The sequence below is a fragment of the Podarcis bocagei genome, assembly GCF_964188305.1.
Source record: "Podarcis bocagei genome assembly, chromosome: 2".
NCBI lineage: Eukaryota > Metazoa > Chordata > Lepidosauria > Squamata > Lacertidae > Podarcis > Podarcis bocagei.
In genome coordinates this window covers 71,001,573-71,026,333 of record NC_138126.1, presented here as the reverse complement: position 1 = coordinate 71,026,333, position 24,761 = coordinate 71,001,573, and the positions used below count along the sequence as shown (strand labels likewise).

Here is a 24,761-nt window from a genome sequence, read left to right as displayed (position 1 = left end):
GGAACTTCCCACCTGTAGAAGTTTGGCAGGAATCATCCTCACCTTCAGATGACTTCTGAAAACTGTGCTGTTCAAACAGGCCTTCACAATATGCATTTTTCTTTAAACCAATTCATACTTTCTATTGATGTTTTGAATTATGCTTTATAGACAGATCTTATAATATTTTATATGTTGTAAACTGCCTTGCTTTACTTCATGAAAGGGCAGATTATGAATTGACAAATAGCTGAATAAATAAACCTATTTCCTGTGTTACTGCTGTGGCATGGCAGTTCATTTCTATGATGCATTAGTAACAGATGAAGCCCCTGGTAACATGGTTAGTGCTGTGCAATTCAGCCATTAGCAGGTCAATCCTTGACATGTCTGCTAAGAAGTAAGTCTCAATGAGTTCAAAGGGGCTTACTCACAGGTAATTGATTTAAGGATGATGATTAAAATAATGTTTTATTCCCAAAGAAGCCAAGAAGACACAATCTATATTATGAGAGACATTGGTATGTTTTGAATAATGTAAAGGTAAAGGTACCCCTGACCATTAGGTCCAGTTGCGGACGACTCTGGGGTTGCAGCGCTCATTTCGCTCTATAGGCCGAGGAAGCTGGCGTTTGTCTGTAGACAGCTTCCGGGTCATGTGGCCAGCATGACTAAGTCGCTTCTGACGAACTAGAGCTGCGCACAGAAACGCCATTTACCTTCCCACTGGCGCGGTACCTATTTATCTACTTGCACTTTGACGTGCTTTCGAACTGCTAGGTTGGCAGGAGCTGGGACCGAACAACGGGAGCTTACCGTTGAATAATGTAGCTAGCCATAATTCATTTGGGTTAGGAAATCCTTCAGTATTTTTTTTAAGCATTTGAGTGACCACTTTGCAGTGTCTCTTAATTGCTAGTAGCTGTGTGGTTACCTCAGTTGTTTACTATTTCTAGGGAATGTACAATCTCATGTTATATGCAATCAGGGGCAATAAAAAAAATCCATGGATTCAGAAAGATAGTCAGATTTCACAATAGGAAAAGCAACCATGCCAGAGCTCTCCTTTAAAGCAAAATCCCACAAACATAAACCAGCGTCTCTTGAAGTGAAGCTTTCCTTCTGCAAATGAGTCAGAAATGCTGAGGTCTGGAATTGGGAAGGGATGGAGGCTTTAGCAATAAACCGGAGCTTAGCAATAAACCAGAGGCACCTTTCAATAGTGGACCAAACCAATTTGTATACAGAATGGGAAGGAGTTGATGCTGCTGCAGCAAGGCCACAATCTGTCCTCCCACCATCAGGAGTTTCTGAGTTGCACCCAATAACTTAGCAGTGGAGCCTAAGCTGTGGTTCTCCATATGGACTCCATCAACCTCAGACGGCACAGCCAATATTCAGGGATTAGGAGAACTGGAGTCTAGCCTAGCATCATCTGGAAGGCCATGGGTTCCCCATGCCTGCAGCAGTGGCTGAGTTCTGCCACAATTTTTAGACAAAAATGGCCTTGGTTGCTCTAGCTTAACTGATGGTCTTGATCTGGGAAGCGGGCAGGGGAGGGTGCCCTGGTCAATTCTGCTGGACCTCACAGCAGCTTTTGATAGTATTGACCATAGTAGTCTTCTTGCTTGTCTTCTTGGTTGTCTTGCTGGAATGGGGATTTGGGGGACTGTGGTTCCGGTTCTTGCTGGAGGTCAAGATTCAGAAAGAACCTTTTTTGGGGGGTGAGTTTCAAGTGCCACATTCCCTCAGAGTAATCTGTCAGGGGCCGCATGCTGACCATAGGCTGTGGAACCTCTACTGCCTTGTAGGATATTTTCAGGAGAAGAAAAAGCTAAGGAATAAACCCTACACAAATCCAGAGTAGAGTCTCTAAGATGGTTGGATAGCGCCTTGTATGCCTCCTTCCGGCAACTCCTGTAGCCAAGCTGGTGCCAAACGTATTGCTCTCCTTTCCTTTGCACAACATCAGCGAGGCAGAGAGAGGGGTCTTGTCTGGGCAGCCCAGGACCTCCATGCACACTGCCCAGGCTTGCACCCTGGGGAGGTTGCTTCAGTGCTGCTAACACAATGGTTTGGCTTCACCCCTGGAGACACACTCCATTGTCTCTCAAGACAGACAGATGCTATCATCATCATCATCATCATTCCAAGCAGCTAGGTACTTCACCAACCAAGTTTGCTATTAGAGGGAATGGCAGCTACATGCTGAATGCATTTCACATAGCATCCACTTGCTTGGTGCCACAGGACGGAGAGCCCAGTACGCTTGAAGGTATACTTTGTGACTGAGCCACTGGGTCATAAAGCACAAGGGTGATCATTCAGTTGTGTGAAATGGAAAGGTCAAAAGTTTGCCTTTGATGTGGTTGGACCTTGATTTGATTTCGCCATGTGGCGCTGCATTTAATAGGAACTGTGTGCAGCCATGAGTAGCCAGAAGGAAATATTGTGATACTTCTGTGTCAAAACGAGCATGTGAACTTGCCCTTGGCAAAATCTAGTTGAAGAGGAGTCCCTGTTTCTTTCCACCACTAGCGTAAAAACAAATAGTTGCTTTTAACTCGGGTTTTTTTACTCATAAATTGTATTGTTTTATTCTTTTAGTAAAGTGCTTTGAAGTGCTTTCTTACTGTCAAGCAGTACATAAATTTTGTGAAATGAATAAAAATAGCGTAATTGGGCACCAGCCAACCAGAAACGTCCTGCCTGCATTCTAACTGCCTAGTGAACCACTAACAAAGAAAAAGTTATCGGAACGGCTAATTCATTTTAAAGTCCTTGCAGCAATTTTTACTCCCACAGAATATGTCTCTCACTTCATCTTTAGTTGTTCAGCTTTGTCTTGGTTAACATTTTTCATAGTTCTTGTACATGGCAGCAAAAAGAGCAGTTCTTCCCACGTCAAGGGCAAATTGAATGTTTGCAGACCCATAATTACTGCTGACCCTCCCCCCTTCTATTTTCCCCTTCTCCCTACAAACCTAATTCCATTCCTTTCAGCAACGCTGTTGTTACAAGTCCCAAAGTCTGACGCAAGCACTCGGATGAGTTTCCTGTCAGGTTGCAGGCTCCAAGCCTTGCGGGCCAATCCAAAGGCATGTTTAATTTGAAAGCAAGTCCCACAGAGATGCTGGTAGTTAGTATGCTCAGGACTTAGGGAAGCTGGGTTTCCAGCCACATTGCCACACATCCTCATAATATCCCCTTCTTACCGCAAAAGCACAACACAAAACACACACCCTTACAACCTGAGGATAATGAGGGGTTTTATTTTTGTTCTGCTTGTTCCCTATCTGTTTCTCCTAGGCAAAGAAGCAAGACGAGAACCCTTTCTTATTCTTTTTTGGCTGAAGGGGGTTTCTGAGCCTTTGGCCTTCGTTCAAGAAAGACAGCTTTGCGATTTCACCCTTAACATGACTTGCTGAGGTCATCCTGGTTTCTTGTGCCAATGTACACCCCCTACCCAGCCTCTGTTAGAATACCTGCTCTGTGACTGCAGTCATAAGATTGTTGTCTATCACATGACGGTGTATGTTTTGACTCCACAGAGTGGGAAGTGACGAAGACAGGATGTTTGTGTTACTGTGTTCCGTGAAGTGGGACTATTGTCCTTTGTTCTTTCTCTTTGCTGCCTGATGCTAGAGAGAGAGAGGGAGCCATGTTGCAGTGCTCCTTTATGTGTAAATAAAGTAGATTAGCCAAAATGCTGAGTTGCTGAGGTCTGTCACGCAAGTTGCACATACTCTGTGGATCCCTAAGTGTGCCGGTGTCGGTTGGCATTGGTCGCTGTGATGTTGGGGCAGAAGAAAGCTTTTGAAGCTCCCGAACGATCAACCAGGAAGGAGAGAATATGCCAGTCAGGCATGTGTCTCTGCCAGGGTCCTACTCGAGTGTAGGCTGAACTCCTGACAGCCTCAAGGACTCTGCTCCAGTGTGGTTTTAATTACAGGCAAGAGTTGTAGAAGGTCTTAATGTTCACTGGTGAGGTGTTCTTCAGTACGCAGACAAGGGACAGGCTGAGTGAAGAACTCTTTGGGTTAAGAAATTAAACGATTCAAATTGGTTGGGAAATGAGAATGCTTTTAGATTAGTACTAATGTATGCACAGCTGCTTTCAGGGGTGAAATAAATACTGGAAGGAGAGTGAATATCGGCTTAGCTAGCGTCTCCAAAGCAGACATGTGACATAACAGGGACCTTGAACAGAAGTTTACTTATTCCAGGCATGGCCAAACTCGGCCCTCCAGATGTTTTGGGACTACAACTCCCATCATCCCTAGCTAACAGGACCAGTGGTCAGGGATGATGGGAACTGTAGTCCCAAAACATCTGGAGGGCCAGGTTTGGCCATGCCTGGCTTATTCAGTATACTTTTACACGAATGACTAGCTTCATTTATTTAAATTAGTGGCCATAGGAACATAGGAAGCTGCCTTAGGCCACGGATCCCTCTACATCTTTATTCTCCATGCTGACTGGCAGTAGCTCTCCTGGGTTACCAACAGGATTTCCTCTCTATCCCTACCTGGAGATGGATCTTAAGACCTCTGGCATGGAAAGCATGTGTTCTGCTGCTGAGCTACAGCCTCTTTGTGAAATGGAAAAATACTGTGCCTATGGCTGCCCATACATCTTTGCACTGGAGCGGCAGAAGTTGCAAATTAAGACTCAGCAGATTTGATAGACCGGAACAGAGTCACAGCCACACGCACACACAAAAGCCACACTTGCTCATCATAGGATGATGTAGCAAGTTTCCATGTGGTTTTACGTTGCTCAATATTCTCCAGCATTTCAACAAAGAGATCTAGACAAATAAATACTAAAATCTGATTAAGAACCTCCAATAGTGTGTCACTTTAAGTGAGTTACTTTTTTTGTTTGGTTTCAACCATATGGTTTAACAATTATTATTTTTTTTAAAAATCAACCAAATTCCAACAGTTAAACTAAAATGCATTGCTGAACAATGGGCCCAAAATAATCTGCTGCTGCAAAAGCAGCTAGCTACCTGGTAACAATCCCTCCATTCTGTTCCAATTTATTTGCCACCAGTTGGATGCTAGGGTAAGGAGAGGACTTAAAATATACTGCAGAAGATCTCAGGTCCATGACCCAAGCACATACAGAACTTTGGTACAAGGTGTTTGACACAAGAGAGAACTTTGATACATCTAAAGGCAGCCCTGTATATCATGAAGTTTTTGATGTCTGATGTTTTATTATGTTTCAACATACGCTGTAAGCCACCCAGAGTGGCTGGGCAGGGTATAAATAAAAAAATATATATAATTAATTATTATAATGGAGACTGCCTCAGAAGGTGGTGGGTTGTCCTTCATTAGGAGTTTCTAAGTGAAGATTGGCTGGGCATCTTTTTTTGTAAATTTATTTATTTGGTTTTTCAATTTAAAGTTTTATAATCACATATCCAACACACATCATAAAAACAAGATTCCACAGAATCTCCTGGACTCCTCCCCTTTTTGGGTCCTACTGTTAATAATTTCTTCCAGCATCTTTTATATTAATCCAAATCTTTTACATCTCCTTTATATCCAAAATTCATCATTAAACTCCAAGTGTTATTCCAATCCTACTAACGATTTTAACTGTTTACAATGATTTTTAAGATAAATTGTAAATTTTCCCCATTCCTTATTAAATTTTTTGTCTTCCTGATTTCTGATTCTTCTGGTCATTTTTGCCACTTCGGCATAATCCATCAACTTAATCTGCCATTCTTCTCTTGTTGTGACTTTATCTTCTTTCCATCTCTTCCATCAGAGATTGAAAGATTGGATGGGCACCTATCAGGGATGCTGTAGCAACATATTACCTGCCTAAAGAGGGGGTTGGATCAGATGACCATTGAGGAACCTTCCAAATCTATTATTCTACTTTGAATGCAGGAGCTGTGCTACTCAAAGAAGAAGACACAGACACTACTGGCAGAAGGATGAGAGATGGGTTTGGAAGGTTCTTCTCTGTGGTGACTGTAGCCATATTCACAATTGTTTTTAGTAATCTTGCATAAAGCGTGGTTACATCTGGATCTCTAAAGGAAGCCGCTTTTCTTCTTAGACTGAACTTTTCCTGGTTGAAAAGTAGCATGTATGAAAATAAATAAAGAATGCAAAGCTCAGAGTTGTTGGAGATACTCATAAAGTTCTCACAACCCAGAAGGTTGCCCCTACCTTCCCGTTAACAATCCTTAAGATAGAAAATGTCGTAGATAGAATGAAACTAGTGCAAAGCCACTTCCACGTCCCCATCGTTCTGCCCAGACACTGAGGTCAAGCACCAAGGGCCTTCTGGCGGTTCCCTCACTGCAAGAAGCCAAGTTACAGGGAACCAGGCAGAGGGGCTTCCCGGTAGTGGCACCCACCCTGTGGAACACCTTCCCACCAGATATCAAAGAGAAAAACAACTACCAGACTTTTAGCAGACACCTGAAGGCAGCCCTGTTTAGGGAAGCTTTTAATGTTTAATAGACTATAGTATTTTCATATTCTGTTGGAAGCCGCCCAGAGTGGCTGGGGAAGCCCAGCCAGATGGGCGGGATATTAATAATAATAATAATAATAATAATAATAATAATAATAATAATAATAATAATAATAAATAATAATAATAATAATAAATAATAATAATAATAAATAATAATAATAATAGAAAGGGAAATGGTTTTCCCCAAGACACTTTCCCCATAGGCTGATAAGACAGCATGAAATAATGTGATGTGTGAACGACAGTGGTAACATTTAGTTAATCATCTCTTTTTTAGAGCTGTATCATTCTTCATTATTACTATTTTTTTAAATTAGCATAACCCCCATCCCTGTTTGTATGAGTTAGAAGTCACACATTGCTCTCATCTTTCGTGAGACCTGAATTATTCCAATTTATCCCTGTGCCTAAAGCTAGCAAACATGCTCGTGTATCAAGGGTGAAAATCTTACACTGAGATACACCCATTTTCAGCTGAAAACTATGTCAGCTCATGGAAACAAATTGCTTCCATTTAAATTGCTTTTAGTCACACCACATTAACCCTTGGATATATCAAATCTAGTTGTTGTAGATATAGCATATCACAACTCGTTGATGGCTTTATTAAAAATGTAAATTTCTGAAACGCCTTCCCTCCCTCCCCAGTTTACATTTTAAAATGTAGTATGTTCAGCTTGGAATATCAAAGATTGGAAAGGAGACTGAATGGGGGATGGAAAAGGACTCTAAAAGCGAGAGGTGTGGTAAAGGATGAAAGTAGATGGAGCAGAGTAAAAACAGCTGGACCGAGTACATTATATTTTCTTGTCTGATTTTAATTTTGGTTACTGTTATTTGCATCTACATTTTTTAAAATTTATTTTTTATTTATAAGCTTTCATTATCACAATGATCACAATATTCAGTGTACAGTCAAACATTAATTATATATCAAGATCAGATATGAGACACGATAGTAATAGACAATACATATGTCAAGAAAAAAATGTTTAAATTTCAAATACATAATCTCTATTTTACATTTCAGAATATTAACATTACATAGAAGCCTGCAGTGTGATCCTATATTAGCAATACCCAGCTTGCTTTTAATGTATGTTGCTATAGGAGTCCAACTGGTCATTTCTTCTTAACTTACTTGATGAGATTGTGCCATTACTTCTACTTTTACAGTAACGGATCTGGAAGCACCCCTATGCTATAAGCCAGATGGGGTTTCACTCCCAGTCCCAAATCAAAGGAACCCCCCAGCCAACAGTACCTCTGTCATGTCTGGATCAAGCTCCAGCTTGTTCACTTACATCCAGTCCATCACTGGCCTCAGACACTGGTTCAGAACTTCCATTGCCTGCTCCTTGGCATCAGATGGAAAGACATGGCTATCATGAAATCATCAGCATTTCTGATGATATCTCCACCCAAATCTCTGGACAACCTCACCCAAACGTTTTGTGTAGCTGCAAATGGCATAGGATACAAGATGAAACTGTGGAACAACCCATGCCAAAAAGCCAAGGGGCATGTCCGCAGGCTCCTAGTAATACTTTCTGGGACCTGTGCTTCAGGAATGCTTGGAGCTACAGCGCCTCACTCCCAGAGCCTGTCCAGTAAGGCAGCCCAGAAGGAATGGTTTCAAAAACCACTGAGAGACCAAGGAGACCCAGTAGGGGAACACCCCCTTATTCCACCTCCCGGCAAAAGCCATCTACCAAGGCCATTCCTGTCTGGTAACGGGTCTGAAGCTAGAGTAACAACTCTCTAGATCAGTGGTTCCCAGTTAGCTAAGTACTGCGGACCCCCTGTTTTTCAAAAGCCAAGCTCTACTTTTGAAAATGGTAGTTTTTGTGATGTGAATGGTGGCAACGTGTCTCAAAACATAACTGGTACATGAGTCTTCCAGGCTGCGCTCCTGCATGAGCCATGTGATTCACGCAAAACCACAGTGCCCGCAAACACAGGTTTTTGGGTGTTGCTGTCTCACACAAGACGTGCATCAGGCCACAATATAACATGCTTTTGTGCACCATGCTTTCATTCAAGAGCACAGCCCCCCAAGATGGCATCTCCTGGACATTGATGGGTATGTGCCATGGACCCCCTGGGTGGTTTGCACGTATTCCTTTTGGTCTGTGGACCGCCAATTTGGAACCACTGTTCCAGATAATCACAAAAACTTCTGAAAGGGAGAGGCAGCAGGACTTATCTCCTTCCACCTCTCACTTGTGGTGAGTCACGGTGACAACTGTTACAGGAGGCCAGGTAAGTGCCACAAACCCTCCTTGCCTGCTGTTAATGGATAATCGTTTTCTTCCAGGAAAACATATAGTGAAGACATTTCTCATTTGATGGGTGAAAGGGCCCTGGGATAAGTGACACTTTTAAAAAAGTTTCCACCTCTAAGGTGTTTCTTCATTCACATTTTAAAACCCATTCCCCAGGCAGGGCTTGTTTACGGAATCCATCATCCTGAAACAACAAATCCATAATTCACTTCAGTGTTTTTATTTGTGTACACTGTGAAGAAGGAGAAGAAGAAGAAGAGGAGGAGGAGGAGGAGGAGGAGGAGGAGTTTGGATTTGCTTTATCACTACCCTAAGGAGTCTCAAAGCAGCTAACATTCTCCTTTCCCTTCCTCCCCCACAACAAACACTCTGTGAGGTGAGTGGGGCTGAGAGACTTCAGAGAAGTGTGACTAGCCCAAGGTCACCCAGCAGCTGCATGTGGAGGAGCAGGGACGCAAACCTGGTTCCCCAGATTATGAGTCTACCGCTCTTAACCACTACACCACACTGGCTCTCAGTGTGAAGGGGTTAACTGAAAACAGAAGCAAGTGGGAAAGGACTCTAGTTCACTGGGGGCTCTTATTTTGATTCCACACCATCTTAGCATTTGAGACTATGCAAATTCTTGTTCGTGATCATTATCTTGGGCCCTCATAAATGTATGATGCTCAGAAAGAAAAACAAACAAGGAACAATCTGGGAGCCAAGATATTGCAACATCTGAAGCAGGGTTTGCAGAGCTCAGTGTGCTGATATACAGGAATCCAGCGTATCATATAAAGGGAAGCCCCTCCACCTTAGATATTGCATCAGAAGTGCAAGCAGTCCAGGTTTTTGCAAGATCCACATAATGCCCCAAATTATACTTCGGGTGACTAAAAATTGTGAACAAAAGAGTGCAGTTGAAACACACTGCAATCGCCCCCGTTCATTTTTTGTCTGTTTTGTCTGGAGGACTTTATTTAAAGGAATGCCTTTTCCTACTTTAAGATAATCTTTGGAAGCCTTTCTCTGGGTGCTTACACCAAATGAGGTCAACAAACAAACAATATCATTAATGGCTTGTGCTCATATCTTTTTGACCTTGAGCGGGCCCTTGTAAGAAGGAATATTAGTGTCAGAGAAAGGGGAAGCACCTTATTTCCCTCCTCTTGCCCCTCCTCTGAAGGACTATCATGCATAAGATGCAATAGTAGACTTAGCTCCAAAGGCAGAATGAGAATCAGTAGGGGGGATTGCAGTAAAACAGATTTCAGCTACATATTAAAAGAGCTTTCTGATTGGTAAGAGCTGTCGAACAGTGGAGCAGCCTGTCTTGAAAAGTGGTGGGCTCTCCTTTTCTGGAGGTGTCCAGATAGAGATGCTATATCCTCATCCTGCCTTGCAGATCCTGTATTGAGCAGGAGGCTGGTCTACGAGCCCTAGAACAACTTCATTTGCATTTTCTCAAATCTATTATCAAAAGCCCACAAAGCCAGTGCTTCCACTACTGTGGTCAATTGACATTTTATGCTGAAGGGTGTGAGTTGAGGCTGTAGGTTCTTTTTTCAGAGAAGCTTCGAAAGAGGAATAATAATAAACAAAATTCTGGTAGCACACTCTGATTCCCCCCCCCCTTTTGTCTTCAGATTCCAGATCAGTATAGAATGACTGCATAATGAGAAGCCAATTGCTTCCAGATGCTGAACTTCCTGAAGCCCTCCCCTTCTCTCTCTTCCACTCTGTCTCACACACTTTGAAATTGCTCAGAAAGAAATGTCTGACCATAATCACAGGCCATTACAAACGGTCGCAGACAATGTTTGAGCAAGGACATTACTAAACCCATTTTACTTCACTGGATCTATGAAGAAGATCAAGATGTAAACCTAGGGGGGTCCGCTGCCCCATTTAAATAGCTCAAAGGAAATACTCAAAAACTATCAAAGATGGCCACAAAACCCAACACATTACAAAGTGTAAAGCCAGGGCTTTGGGGTGCATTGGGGTGCATGGAAGTTACTGGAAGGAGCATACAGATACCAAAACAGCCAACTAAAAATAATAGAGAGACCTGTTTGCCATTTCATTTAAATATTTAATTTTGCCATATTGGTTCAGGTGAACCAGGTCTTGTCTTATGTCAACTTCTGGCTCCAGTGTTCTTCCTGGTAGTAGTAGCAGTTGGCTTAAGTCATCTGGGATTCAAAGTTTCTTTTAAAAAGCTGTTGTGCATCTAATACATCTGCAGCAAGGAGCCGATAACAGTCAGGATGTAAACAGGTGGCTGTGCAACTGAAAATATTGCGGTGTATGTTTGATTTTGGATGTGGTGATATAAAAGACTAGACCAAGACATTATGCTACATGAGTAAATAGGCATGGCTGGTTCAAATGGTTGACTAAAGGCTGTGTCATCAAGTGTGCTCGTAACTCCATCACCACTTTAGGTAAGCACTCTTAGCAGCTTAGCTGGCGTATTATGAATGGCGGGCAGCAAAGCACTTGTTTTGGAAACCAGGAGGCCTCACATCACACACATTCCACCCTGCCTTAGTAGTCGTGGTTTGTAGCTTGTACTGCTTAAATGCATCTCTGCCATGTTGGCTGCATGTTCCATTTAAAAGGGTCTATGAGCGAGGAACCAAACAAAGCTCAGGAGGTGTGAAGCACAGAAACAAAACCACATGGGAAAGACGTTAACGCATACACCCTTCTTCCCCTCTTCAGTCTGCATTCTTGAGGCATTGCTTCAAAGGAAGAATCAACCACAAGCACGAACAATTGTGGCTCATAGTGCATGGCAGAGAACACTTGTTTTATGCAAAAAAGATTTTATGGGAAGTGTTGCAGGACCTGCTTTCAAATCCAGGACTACCGAGTGCTAAATTTTGTTGCATTCTAACTTTTGCACAAAGTTATTGTCTCCGGGCTAGAATCTGTGTATGGCTGCTGGCACCAAAGGGATGTCAGATGAAGTGTGGAACTCAGGAGTCCAGAGAATCTGAGGTTCCAATGTACACATAGAAACTGTGGAGACATCAGTGAAACAGAGATTGTTCGGGGTGGAGCAGAGTGCTTAAACCAAGCATAAGTGTTGGAATAGGCACCCGATAATCAAGGCAGGAAGGGGCAGGGGAAGGACCGAGCTCCAGTCAGCAGCACAAGCAACAGAATGGAGATGTTTTTAAGGTTGGTCAGGGGTTGGAGCTGGGGAGAGAAGGTGGGAACTCAGACCACAGGCCAAAGGCTGGATCTGGCACAAATCTTGGCAGTTCCCTGTCCCTGGAATTGATGGACAAAATAGATAATAAAAGCCAAGCACTGGCTAGAGCAGATGAGCAGAAGAATTTTAAAAAAGTAATTATATTATTCTTATTCTTATTCTTCTTATTATTATTATTAAAATTGCATACTGCCCTGCCTCCGAAAACCATCTAGCATAAAAATACAAAATGAGAACATAATAAAACCAAAGCCAAAACCAAACCAACAACCGCACTTATAATAGGATTTTGAGTTTTCTTTGTTCTAAGGCCTTTGGAGCATTATTGCCTTCTTTTTGAGAGAAGGGATTTCTTGCTTTGAACATGTCCCTCCTTCAGTTTTCACTCTTCCCCATTTGCACCGAGCCTTTTGTGGTCTGGATGTTTGGCTCATGAACAGTTTTGAGCAGACACAGTTTTTACAGGGTTTTCTTTTCCCTAAAACAGTATTATGTCAATTTTACATTTTGTTTATTCCCTTGTGAAGCTTAGGATTCATGATTCCAATTTTAATTCCCCTCTAATTTTACCTGAACCTATTAACTAGTTGAATGGGTGGAAGTTTTCAGAAGATTCAATCTGGAGCTTAGTAACATACATGGTTAATTGGTTATTTCAGTTAATTCAGTTATTTTTATCTACCAGTGTAATATTGTTTTCACTTATAAATTGATTTGTACGTACTTTTTAATCTTATATTTCAGTTACTGCTGGGTTTGTATAACTTCCTCATTTCTGTGCTTTGATTTAAATAAATCTTCCCAGGACCGCTGGCCACTTTCAGATGACTACCACTATAGCTCACTGGAGCAAAAGTTAAGAAGCCATTTTCACTTGAGAATCCTATGTATTAAGTTCCATGAGGGAAGAAGTGTGGTATATAAATCTAATTATTGATTTCCCCCCCCTTTCCTTTCTGCTTTATGTGTAAATAATACTTTTATATGAGAAGGATGACAAAAAAGAATCAGACTGTGAAGGTTCTGCTTTTATTACAAAGTTGCGAAAGACTCCACAGAAAAGGAACTGAGTTACATGGATGTGCTGAAAGGAGACATTGGGTGGGGTGAAGGCAAGGAAGGATAATTCTCTAGCGAGAGCTGTCAGTAGCTCTTACTCATGTTTCATACACACTTGTCTGCTTAAACTAAGCCAAGAAACATACAAGGCAGGAGGGTCTGTGCCAAGGACACTGAAACTTACTTCACGTCATGACAGAAACTCCTCCATTTAGAGTTTGATCTATGGCCCACTAGGCTTAAACACTGCAGATTCGAATGAACTCCAGTGGCCTGCAGACTTAAGTCCCAAAAGAGCACACAATTTACGCAGGCAAAGTCGCCATCTCGGTCTCCGCAGATAAATTCCATCTGTGAATGAAATGGTTTTTTAACCAATCCAGTTTGAGGGGAGGAGAAATCATACTCATCTGTTTGGCCTGCTACTCTGGTGTCTGGTACAGCTAACAACGTTAAGGACATATAAATAATCACTGAATTGTGAGGATCTCATTTTTTATTTTTTGAAATGTCTCCCCCCCCACTCTGCCAAGGCCACCCCACCCCTTTTCATGAATGGTCAGCATGAGGATAGAGACCCCATGCAACTACGATGTGTTTTAAGCAGCAGCACTCCTCTCGCAAGCAGCTGAAATATCAGGAAAACTGCCATGGAAAAATATTTAGGCAAGGGTTTTTTCAGTAGACAATTTTTTTCTGATTCTGTTCCTCTGAATGTTACCTGTCAGCATATGCCTGTGTAGGTTATTTTGTGTTATGAGGAGGACCTTGTTTCAGGGTTGTATAGCTCTACAAAAATTCAGCATCTTGGCTATTGTAGAGGATATTGTAGAGTTGGAACAGATTCAGAAAAGGGCAATCTAAATGATCAAGGGGATGGAAGAGCTCGCCTATGAGGAAAGGTTGCAGCACTTGGGAAAATGTGAGGAAGAGGTGGCATGATATAAGTTTATAAAGCTATGCATGATGTGGAGGAATTTGACGGAGAAAAGTTTTTCTCCCTCTCTTATAACACAGGAATATCCACTGGAGCTGAACGTTGGAAGATTCAGGATGGATAAAAGAGAGTACTACTGTACTTCTTTACACAGTGCCTAGTTAAACTATGGAACTCACTTCCACAGGAGGCAGTGATGCAACTTGCATGGCTATGAAAGAGGACAAATTCGCAGGGGATGAGGCTCTCGATGGCTACTAGCTATGGTGGTTAGGCTCTGCCTCCACATTTGGAGGCATTTACCTATATATCTGAATACCGGTTGCTGGAAACCTCAGGAAGGGAGCGTGCTGTGGTGCTCGGATCCTGCTTGTGAGTTAATCACAGGCATCTGGCCTAGAGGGGCCATTGGCCTGATCCAGTGGGCTTTTCTTACTTTCTAATGTTATGTTCTTGTTTGTGATGCTCTGGGGATAAAAGCCAGCAAAGATTTCTCAAAAATCACTAACTGCCCTGGAAATCCCACAATCTTTTAGCCACCTATCTTACAATTGCCATGGATCGCTCTCAATGAACAATGCATTGAGCATTGAATTACAAGAGGATCTGTCCTGGAGTGTCAACACAAGGGGGCTTGTGAAGAAGGCGCAGCAGAGACTGTACTTGTTGAGAATACTAAGGAAAAACCATCTTCCGCAGAAACTGCTGCTTGCCTTCTATCACTGTGCCATTGAGAGCGTGCTCACTTATGGCTTATGTGTGTGGTACGGAAGCTGTACTACCCGGGACAGGTTGGGGTTGTGCAGAGTTGTTAAGGCAGCAGAGAGCATTGTTGGCTGCCCACTCTCCACCTTAGAGCAGATTTATGCCACAAGGTGCCATAGGAAGGCACTGGACATAGTAAAAGATCCATCGCATCCTGGTCACTGTCTCTTTGAGCTCTTGCCGTCGGGACGGAGATACAGGACAATGAAGACAAGAACGAGCCGTCTTAAGAACAGCTTCTTCTCCAGAGCAATCTCGGCCCTGAATGGGAAGCCCAGACTTTGAAAGTCATCTAATCTCCCTTGCTGTATTATACTGTATTGTTTAATTAGTGTTTTTATGGAGCAGTCAAGTAATTTCGTTGTCCCCGAAGGGGGCAATGACAATAAAGATATTATTATTATTATTGTTGTTGTTGTTGTTGTTGTTGTTGTTGTTGTTATTATTACTAGCTGTGGATTGTGCTCCCTATTTATCTTACAGTTTATTTCGGAAAGCCGGTGTTTCTCAAAGTGATTTACATGTAGTGTGGCATAGTGAGTAAGATGTCGGACCAAGAGAGGACAGGTTTAGGTTCAAAGCCTCACTCAGCCACAGTGTTCACTGGGTGGCCTTGGGCCAATCAATATCTGTTGGCTTAAGCTCCCTCACAAGGAATTTAAGAGGGAAAATGGGGTGAAGGGAGAATTTGAGAACCTTAAAGGAAGGGGGGCACAAATTTACAATATAGAACAAGAGTGCTCCTATATTTAAGGTGAGCAGCAAAAATAAGGTTCTGCCATCATAACCCTCAAAATTCTATAGCTTATAAAAATGGCATCTGTTGGGCCAATGTGGGTCCTGGCCCTTGATGCTTTGTGTTATTTAGACCAGGCAGTGAATGGTTCATACTGCAAGAGGTACCTCTGGGAAGTCAACAGTGAACGCAAACTCGGTAATATGAGCCAGATGCGTCTTTCTGACAGCCAGCAATTTATAATGAGGGAATTTGTTCCTTTTTGAAAGAAGAAACACCCATTGCTTCTCGTAATGTGACTAAGGACACATGCTTGGCAATGGATCTTAGAATACATTTTGAAATCAAAATTGCGTTTCCACTGTCGCTATATACTCAGAATCCAATTTTCCTTCCACAATTAACTACATCCCATATTAATTCTGCTTGGAATCCTGTCATCTCTACATGTTCTTTTAGAGTTCCTCTTTATACTCATTTCACAAAACTCATACCACTGAAATACCGAGATAGGTCCCTCCTTGGTGATTTCCCCAACCAGCAGCCCTCAGCAGAAGAAGGTGGTTGCTTCTCACACATTCTCTTTCTGCTCTCCAACACCAGGCTGCCTGTGGCCAAGAGAAATCCCAGAAATCCCATGGTCTCTTCTGCTTCTTATAGGTCAAGCCACACTGTTTCCCATTCTCCCATTCATAGCCACAATTGCACGCTTACTCACAAGTGGGCTGTTGCTTCAGCTCCTGGCTGAATGAATATTTTGGAGCTGTAGCACTAGCAGTATTATGCTTTCCTTCTCTAGGGATGCTACTACTTTTGTGGCTGGGAAGTTTCTTCTTCATCTAAGGCAGGGGTTACCTGAAGGAGCGTCTCCACCTCCATCATTCTGCCCGGACAGTGAGGTCCAGCGCCGAGGCCCTTCTGGAGGTTCCCTCGCTGCGAGAAGCCAACTTACAGGGAACCAGGCAGAGGGCCTTCTCAGTAGTGGCACCCGCCCTGTGGAACGCCCTTCCACCAGATGTCAAAGAGAAAAATAACTACCAAACTTTTAGAAGATATCTGAAGGCAGCCCTGTTTAGGGAAGCTTTTAATGTTTAATAGGTTATTAGTGTTTTGTTGGAAGCTGCCCAGAGTGGCTGGGGAAACCCAGCCAGATGGGTGGGGTATAAATAATAAATTATTATTATTATTATTATTATTATTATTATTATTATTATTATTATTTATGTGATGCCTTCCAGGTGTCATGGGCTACAACTCCCACCACCCCTGACCAGTAGCCCTGCTGGCTGAGATTGATGGGGATTGTAGTCTACAACATCTGAAGTGCTGCCCATGTTCTGAGGTTTGTTCCACTTGAGGTCACCCCCACTCCAACTGGGATTCTCCCTGTTCCAGGGTGAAATTGAGACAGGGAAAACCTAGTACATGAGGCTGATGTGCCCCAAAGAACAAACTAGAGACCTGCAGCCCAAGAACTGTACAGTATATTTAATTCAAATCAAAATGTAAAATTCAGCCCCTCTTTGGCATCAAATGTCTCATGGCCTCTTTACTCACAATTCCTTTCCCAACTGAGCACAAAATGTCCCTTTGCATTCTTTTAAAATAGAACAATATGGAATCCTCAAATAGTGAAATTGAGGCATCTGATCAAGGCCTGTATTTTAAAATGAGCTTAAAGATATATTTGCAAATGTTTGTATGTTTCATGCCAGGCATAAAGCAGCTGGCTAAGTACTTTGGCAGTTGTTTATCTTCCTGCTTTCCTGAAAAGGCCCCCCCCCTGATTTATAGCAGTACCAGGAGACAAGTTTCTCAAAGTTTTAAAAGGGAAATACAGGCTGGGAGCAAATGTTACATTGACCCTACAAATTACAGAATACAATCAAGCTGCAAAAACACTAATTAAGAGTTGGTAAATAGTAAGATTTATTGTTTAACAGAAAATAAGCAGCTGGCTGGGAAAGGAGGGTGTAAATTGAAGAGGCTGCTTTTGAAGCTGTTTTTACAGAGTTCCTTTTCTTCTAAAAAGCTATCTATGTTATGTATAAAATTTATTGGCTTAATGTAATTATGCAAAAGGATTTAGAAAGTAAGAAATGTTAGATTCTTATGTTAGATTCTTATTTCATTGATGGTGTGTGAGAATGTGAACCCAAGATCTCTGTTTAGATAGAATTTAAAACCATGAGCCATCTGTTTTAGCCATTTGTTTTGGAGTGCAGGGGCAACAGGGCAAAAGGTGATCTGGTAATTAAGGTGCCTTGCCGAGGCAAATGTAAGATATATGGTCTGCCATTTATGGATAGAAGGAAATATAGCTCTTTGTCTCCCATAAAAGGTAATAGGAAGTGGGTGTATCTTTTATGATTGGTTCTAGCAAACAGCCAATAGGAATTTCAACCAGGCTGATTGGACAGAGGCAGCCAAAGGAGGAGCAAGGGGGCTGGGCTGAGGAAATATAAGTGCTGGCCATCAGGGCTGGGGGGGGGGCAGAGCTTTGGTAACCATATACCACTGTGCCTATCATTTATTTGTCTGACAAATAAATTATTATTTTAATTTCTCTATTGCTGCGTTGAATATTTCATTCCAGCTAAGCGTTAACCACAAGCAGGGTGCTACAAAATATTTGCCTTTAGCTCTCTATTTGCCTTTTGACTTAGAATTGTTGTTTAGACAAGATAATTTGATTTTTCATAAACCTTAATCAATAACATAAGAAACCTTAGCACAGAATTCCAGCTCTGCAGTGGCAATTGTTTCAAGTGGCATGGTAGGGATATACTGTAATAATAGTTGTTCTTATTTTCATTTTTCAAACACCATAAAGTCCCAGGGTGAATTACAACAAAGAATATGGAAATCAGTTAAAAACAATCTAATAGTGTCAAAGGCCAGGCTACTATGGAGATACATGATATTAAAACCAATGTATTAATAATGAACACACTCATAGGCCAACGCTATGAATGGTTACTCAGAAGTAAGTCTCACTAAGTTCCATTTTTTAAAAAAGCAAAAATATATTTTACAATTTTTTAAACCAAGAGAGTTACAATATTATATTCCATTTTCAATGCAAATTCAAGACAATTAGAGAAGGTTGGAATAGGTTGTTTTATACATTTATTTTCTGCATTGATACAGCCACTAACGAGAGTTTTTTGGGTGGCTCACAAAGCAAGCAAGCAAACAAACACACACACGATTAACATACAGTACGAAAAAAAAAAAGCTGTAAAAAACTACAAAACTGAAACACAGCTAAAAATGAATACCTAGAGTATAAAAGACCTGGGTGAATAGAATGATCAGTGAACAGGCCATAAAGATCATGCCAGAGGAACTTTTCTAGGAACCCTGTTTCATAACTAGGGTGCCACTACAAAAAGGGCCCTTCTGTAATAGGACTAGAAACACTATCAGAACTATTGTAATATAATCCCCTTAATACTAAGCAATACAATTCCAAGGGTGGCATTTGGGCCTTCTCACCCACTTATCCAGGGTTTATCTCTCTCTATCCATTATCTCCAAAGGAAAACAACAATAACACAAGCCTTGAGTGAACTAGATGAAAGCACAAATGGGGACAGGGGTGGGGGGAGAGAGGGGTACTACCTGGACCATTTTGTTCCCCATTTTGCCACCCATTTCTCTTCCCTTCCTTAGGCTCTCATAGAGTGACCATGTGACTCACTTCTCAGAGGACAGTCGTCTGTTAGGGGGGCTGCATGTCTGATAAAGAACAAATAAAAGGGGGGAAACAGGGCTTGAGCCCATCAGCAGCAGACTAAGCAGGTACACAGCTCACCTGGCCTGTCTTCCCCAAGGTGGTGTGATGTACTGTATTTCTATTTAAATTATAGTAATTATTTATAAATGTGCATCTCCCCATATTGACTTGTTGCATGCAGATATGACCTCCCCTTTGTCCTGCTTTGAGCAATGCAGTTCCTCTTTTTCGATGATACACAAGGGCCCACCCGACCTTTTGAGAAAAGTTGGCATAAGCACAAACCAAGTGACACAGAAGAGGGCTGGCAGGGCAAGAGGGGGAACATGGTTGCCCTGCCCCTTCTGCTTCCTTCCACTCCTGAACTTTTGAGTGTGTGAGTCAAATGTTACCCTGGATACAAAGCACAGACCAATTTCTTTCTGGTGAGCAGCATTTAATCCAAGGATGCATAGGATTAAAGCCTTGAAAACAATGTCAGTTTATGGGGAATCTCATAAAATAAACAGAGCAGATAGCCCCACGAAACAGTGGATGCGTGGGTTTTTTTGGTGCAGGCTTTAGCCATGTACATGCTATGTGATCTGATGGTGAATTTGGGGTGACCCAATGCAAAAATCCTGAGGATCCATGGGCTTTTACCTCCCCGCTCCCAGGCAGCCTCCTTTATCTCTAGCGTCCCTTATCTCCCTCCCCGATCGCTTGCCGATCAGCTGCTTCATTTCAACGCTCCCTTCCCTCTTGTTTGCCTTAGTGTCTTTTCCTTAGCTGGAGCAGTTTTTTGCTCCTCCTTTTCTCCTAATTTCTCTCCTTGTTGCTTTAATCTTCCTGTCTCCTCTCCTTGCAAGTTCACTGTCTTTACCTCCCCCCTCCCAGGCAGCCTCCTTTATTGCTAGAGTCCCTTATCTCCCCTCCCGATCATTTGCTGCCCAGCTGCTTCATTTCAACACCCCCTTCCCTCTTTCTAAAAAAAAAAAAAAGCATGATCTGCTTTTTGTCCCTGGGCAATTCGGCTCCAGGGACCATGCATTCGCTCCATAAGACGCACAGACATTTCCCCTTACTTTTTAGGAAGAAAAAAGTGTGTCTTATGGAGCAAAATAATACGGTATTTCTTTATGTAGAGCGTAAACTATAGAACTCGCTTCTACAGGAGGCAGTGATAGCCAGCAACCTAGATGACTGTAAAAGCAGATTAGACACATTTGTGGAGGCGAGGGCTATTGATGACTAGTAAATTTTAACAGGGTTTCATATAGACTGCAGTAAAGGACACAAATATTTTTATAACACCAAGTGGTTTGTCTGTGTTTGGTCAGTCAAGGAAAGTGGATCTTGGTTAAGCGCCTCCAAGCCATCCCTTCCACTGAGGCTGGAAAAACATTTTAATACATTCATGACATGATAAGAAAAATCAACTGGGTGTCAGGGCACGCCAATGTTAAGTAGTTGGCAGCCTGTAAATAAATCATTACAGTGGTGCCTCGCAAGACGAAGTTTTTTCTTCTTGCGAGTTTTTCGTCTTGCGAAGCACGGTTTCCCATAGGAATGCATTGAAAATCAATTAATGCGTTCCTATGGAGACCTCCTTCAGACCAGGTCCAGGGACAGTCTGTCCCCAGACCTCTTCTGAAGGCTGGCGGGGGAAGAAGGACTTTTCTCCCCACCGCCAGCCTTCAGAACAGCCTTCTGAAGGCTGGCGGTGGGAAGAAAAGCCCTTGTCCCGCCGCCAGCCTTCAGAAGAGTTCCCGGAGGGCTGCCTAGGCTGCGGATAGCAGCCTGCTGCCCGGTGCGAGGCAGACATCTGCAGCTTGGGGTGCCCTGCAGGACTTCCCCGCAGGGCTCTCCAAGCTGCGGATAGCAGCCTGCTGCCCCGCACGAGGGGCGCTCTTAAGCAGAGCGCCCCTCGCGCGGGGCAGACATTCACAGCTTGGGGAGCCCTGCAGGACTTCCCCGCAGGGCTCTCCAAGCTGCGGATAGCAGCCTGCTGCCCCGCACGAGGGGCGCTCTTTAGCAGAGCGCCCCTCGCGCGGGGCAGACATTCACAGCTTGGGGAGCCCTGCAGGACTTCCCCGCAGGGCTCTGCAAGCTGCGGATAGCAGCCTGCTGCCCCTCGCGTGGGGCAGACATTCGCAGCTTGGAGAGCCCTGCAGGAGTTCCCCGCAGGGCTCTCCAAGCGGCGGATAGCAGCCTGCTGCCCCGCACGAGGGGCGCTCTTAAGCAGAGCGCCCCTCGCGCGGGGCAGACATTCACAGCTTGGGGAGCCCTGCAGGACTTCCCCGCAGGGCTGTGCTGGTCCCGGGGGTAAGGTACCGTGAGTGTAGCAGAGTCCACACGAAGCGGGGCGAGGTCCGATGCAGAGAGACGGGCGGGGAACAGTAACGCTGGAACAGAAGGCTGAGCAGGTAACAGGAACACCGGATGGTCGGGAACAGGAGGCCGAGCAGGGAACAGGAGTACTGGATAGTCAGGAACAGGAAGCCGAGCAGGGAACAGGAGTACCGGTTAGTCAGGAACAGGAGGCCGAGCAAGGATCAGGATCACAGGAAGGTCCGAAGCCAACAACGACGTTGCTCCCGCAACCTGGGGCCGGGATGAGTGGGCTTTTATCCTCTTCTAAGGTCAGGGGCGGTCCCGACCCCCAGGAGCCCCGCCTACTCTGGCCTTAAGGCGAGCACTCCTCCTGGGGGCAACTAGTTCCCTTCGCCTCTCTGCCCTAAGCCTCTGCAGATCAGGAGAGGCCGAAGGGTTACTGGGCCCTGGAGGAGGCTCACCTGTGGCCACTGAGTCATCAGGCCCCTCTGGGGCCAGGAGGACTTCACCTGGGGCCAGCTCCTGCTGCACTGCCACAGGTGCAGGCTCTTCAGCCTCTAGGCCTTGCCCCAGTTCAGCCGGCCCTGGAGGCGGGGACTCCTGTGCAGGCTGGGATTCCTCTGTTTCATCCTCCGAATCGGAATCCCAGGCCATCACACCATCCCCCCTCCCAGGCCCCCCCCTCAACCGAGGGTCCGGACCCGGCTTGCCGGGGTACGTCGCATGGAACTCTCGGAGGCAGGCAGGTGCGTGGACGTTGGCCGCTGGTTCCCAGGAACGGTCCTCCGGTCCGTACCCCTTCCAGTCAATGAGATACTGTAGCTTTCCCCTGCGGTATTGGGAGTCCAGGATGCGTTCCACCTCGTACTCAGGCTCTCCCCGAACCAACACTGGCTGCGGTTGGGGACGGTTCGGGTGGAACTCGTCGGGTGGGGCCACAGGACTCAAAAGGGACCTGTGGAAGACCGGGTGAACCTTCAGGGTTGCGGGTAACCGGAGACGGAATGCCACAGGAGAGACTTGGTCCACGATAGGGAACGGGCCGGTGAAGCGGGAGTCCAACTTCCGCGAAGGTCGAGAGGGGTGGAGATGGCGAGTGGAGAGCCAAACCAGGTCACCGACGCGAAGTTCCGGCCCCACCTGGCGGTGGCGGTCGGCCTGGGCTTTGTACGCTTCCTTGGCCTGGTGCAGTTGCTCCACCAAAAGCTGTTGCTGGGACTGGAGCTCTTGAAGCCACTCCGTCACTGCCGGGACCGCGGATGCCGGCAGCACCTCTGGAAACAGCCGTGGATGATAACCATAGCTGGCCTGGAACGGGGTCTGCTGGGTGGACGCATTCACCGCGTTGTTATAGGCGAACTCCGCCAATGCCAGGTGGTCGACCCAGTCATCCTGCTGGTAGCTGCAGTAACACCGGAGGTACTGCTCTAGCACCGCGTTCGCCCGTTCCGTCTGGCCATCGGTCTGTGGGTGGTAGGCTGACGAGAGGCAGACCTCTGTCCCGAGGGTCTGGTGTAATGCTCGCCAGAACCGGGATGTGAACTGAACGCCCCGGTCGGACACCACGCGCTCAGGTAGTCCATGCAGGCGGAAGACATGCTGAAGGTACAGCTGCGCAGTTTCCTTGGCTGTGGGTACAGATGGACAGGGAGCGCAGTGTACCATCTTGGTGAAATGGTCGGAGAAAACCAGAAGGCAGGTACAGCCACGAGACGAGGGTAATTCCACTATAAAGTCCAACGAAACCGTGTGCCAAGGGCGCGGTGGAACTGGCAATGGCTGAAGTAGGCCGGGGGGTCGCCCGGTAGGACCCTTGGCGCGACGGCAGACATCACAACCAGCAACGTAGCGAGCCACGTCAGCCTTCAGGCGGGGCCACCAAAACTCCCGACTGACCAAATGGGTGGTCCGATACCGTCCAAAGTGCCCCGCTGCTGGGGCATCATGGGCCATCCGGAGAACCTCCAGCCGTAGTGGCCCTGGCGGGACGTACAGACGACCGTGGTGCAGCAGCAGGCCCTGATGCAGGACCAGCCCCGGATATTGTGGACTGGACCCTTCAGCCAGCTCCCGGAGACGATCCTGGGCCCAAGCGTCGACCCGCTGCTGTTCCCGCACCCGAACCTGCAGTGGCTGCGCCTCCTGGGTGGCCAGGAATGCAGCCGAAGGTAGAATCGTGGTGGGTTCTGCTTGCTGTACCGTGTCTGCGTTGTCTTCAGGTTTCCGGGACAGAGCATCCGCCTTCTGATTCTGAGAGCTAGGGATGTATCGGATCCGAAACTGGAACCGGGAAAAGAACAACGCCCACCGGATCTGTCTTTGGTTCAGCTTGCGGGTGGTCTGGAGGTACTCCAGGTTCCGGTGGTCAGTTCTCACCTCCACCGGATGTCGTGCCCCCTCAAGATGGTGGCGCCAGACCTCAAAGGCTACCTTGATGGCCAGTAGTTCCCGCTCCCACACAGTATAGTTACGCTCCGCTGGGAGGAGCTGGCGGGAATAGAAGGCGCAGGGTAAAAGTGGCGCTTCCGGTCCATGCTGCTGAGACAAGACGGCACCGAGAGCCGTACTGGAGGCGTCAGTCTCTACCACAAAGGGTCGAGAAGGATCCGGATGTTGCAAGATTGGCGCTCTCTGGAAACAGGCCTTCAACCCTTGAAACGCCTCCTCCGCCTCCTTGTCCCAGGAAAACGGCGTCTTGGGGCGCAGTAGTCGGGTCAACGGGGTGGTGCGGTGAGCATAGTCCGCAATGAAGGTTCGGTAATAGTTGGCGAACCCCAGGAAACGCTGTAGGTCCTTGCGGTTCCGAGGTGCCGCCCATTCTCGAACCGCTGCCACCTTCCCAGGATCCATCTGCACCCCACCTGGTGAGAGTCGGTGACCCAGGAAGTCCACTGACCGCTGATGAAACTCGCACTTGCTGAGCTTTGCATACAGACGATGCTCGCGCAAGCGCTGCAGCACGGTCCGGACATGGCCTTCGTGGCACGCCGGGTCACGGGAGTAAACCAGAATGTCATCCAAGTACACCACCACATACTTGTCTAGCAAGTCCTGGAACACGTGGTTGATGTACCGTTGGAACACAGCAGGCGCGTTGCACAAACCAAAGGGCATAACCAGGTATTCGAACTGTCCGTACCGGGTCCCAAATGCGGTCTTCCACTCATCCCCGGCGCGGATCCGAATCAAATTGTAGGCACCCCGGAGGTCTAGCTTGGTGAACACCTGCG

At 45.4% G+C, this 24,761-nt stretch overlaps 1 protein-coding gene across 1 annotated transcript in view; it reads right to left on the bottom strand.

The window, feature by feature from the left end:
- GFPT2 (glutamine-fructose-6-phosphate transaminase 2) overlaps positions 1-24,475 on the bottom strand; it is a 76,182-nt gene extending 51,707 nt beyond the window's left edge. The window contains exon 1 of the mRNA XM_081185580.1: positions 24,471-24,475. The gene's annotated coding sequence lies outside the window, so the exon portion shown is untranslated. The remainder of the gene's footprint in view (positions 1-24,470) is intronic.
- Positions 24,476-24,761: the final 286 nt, after the last annotated feature.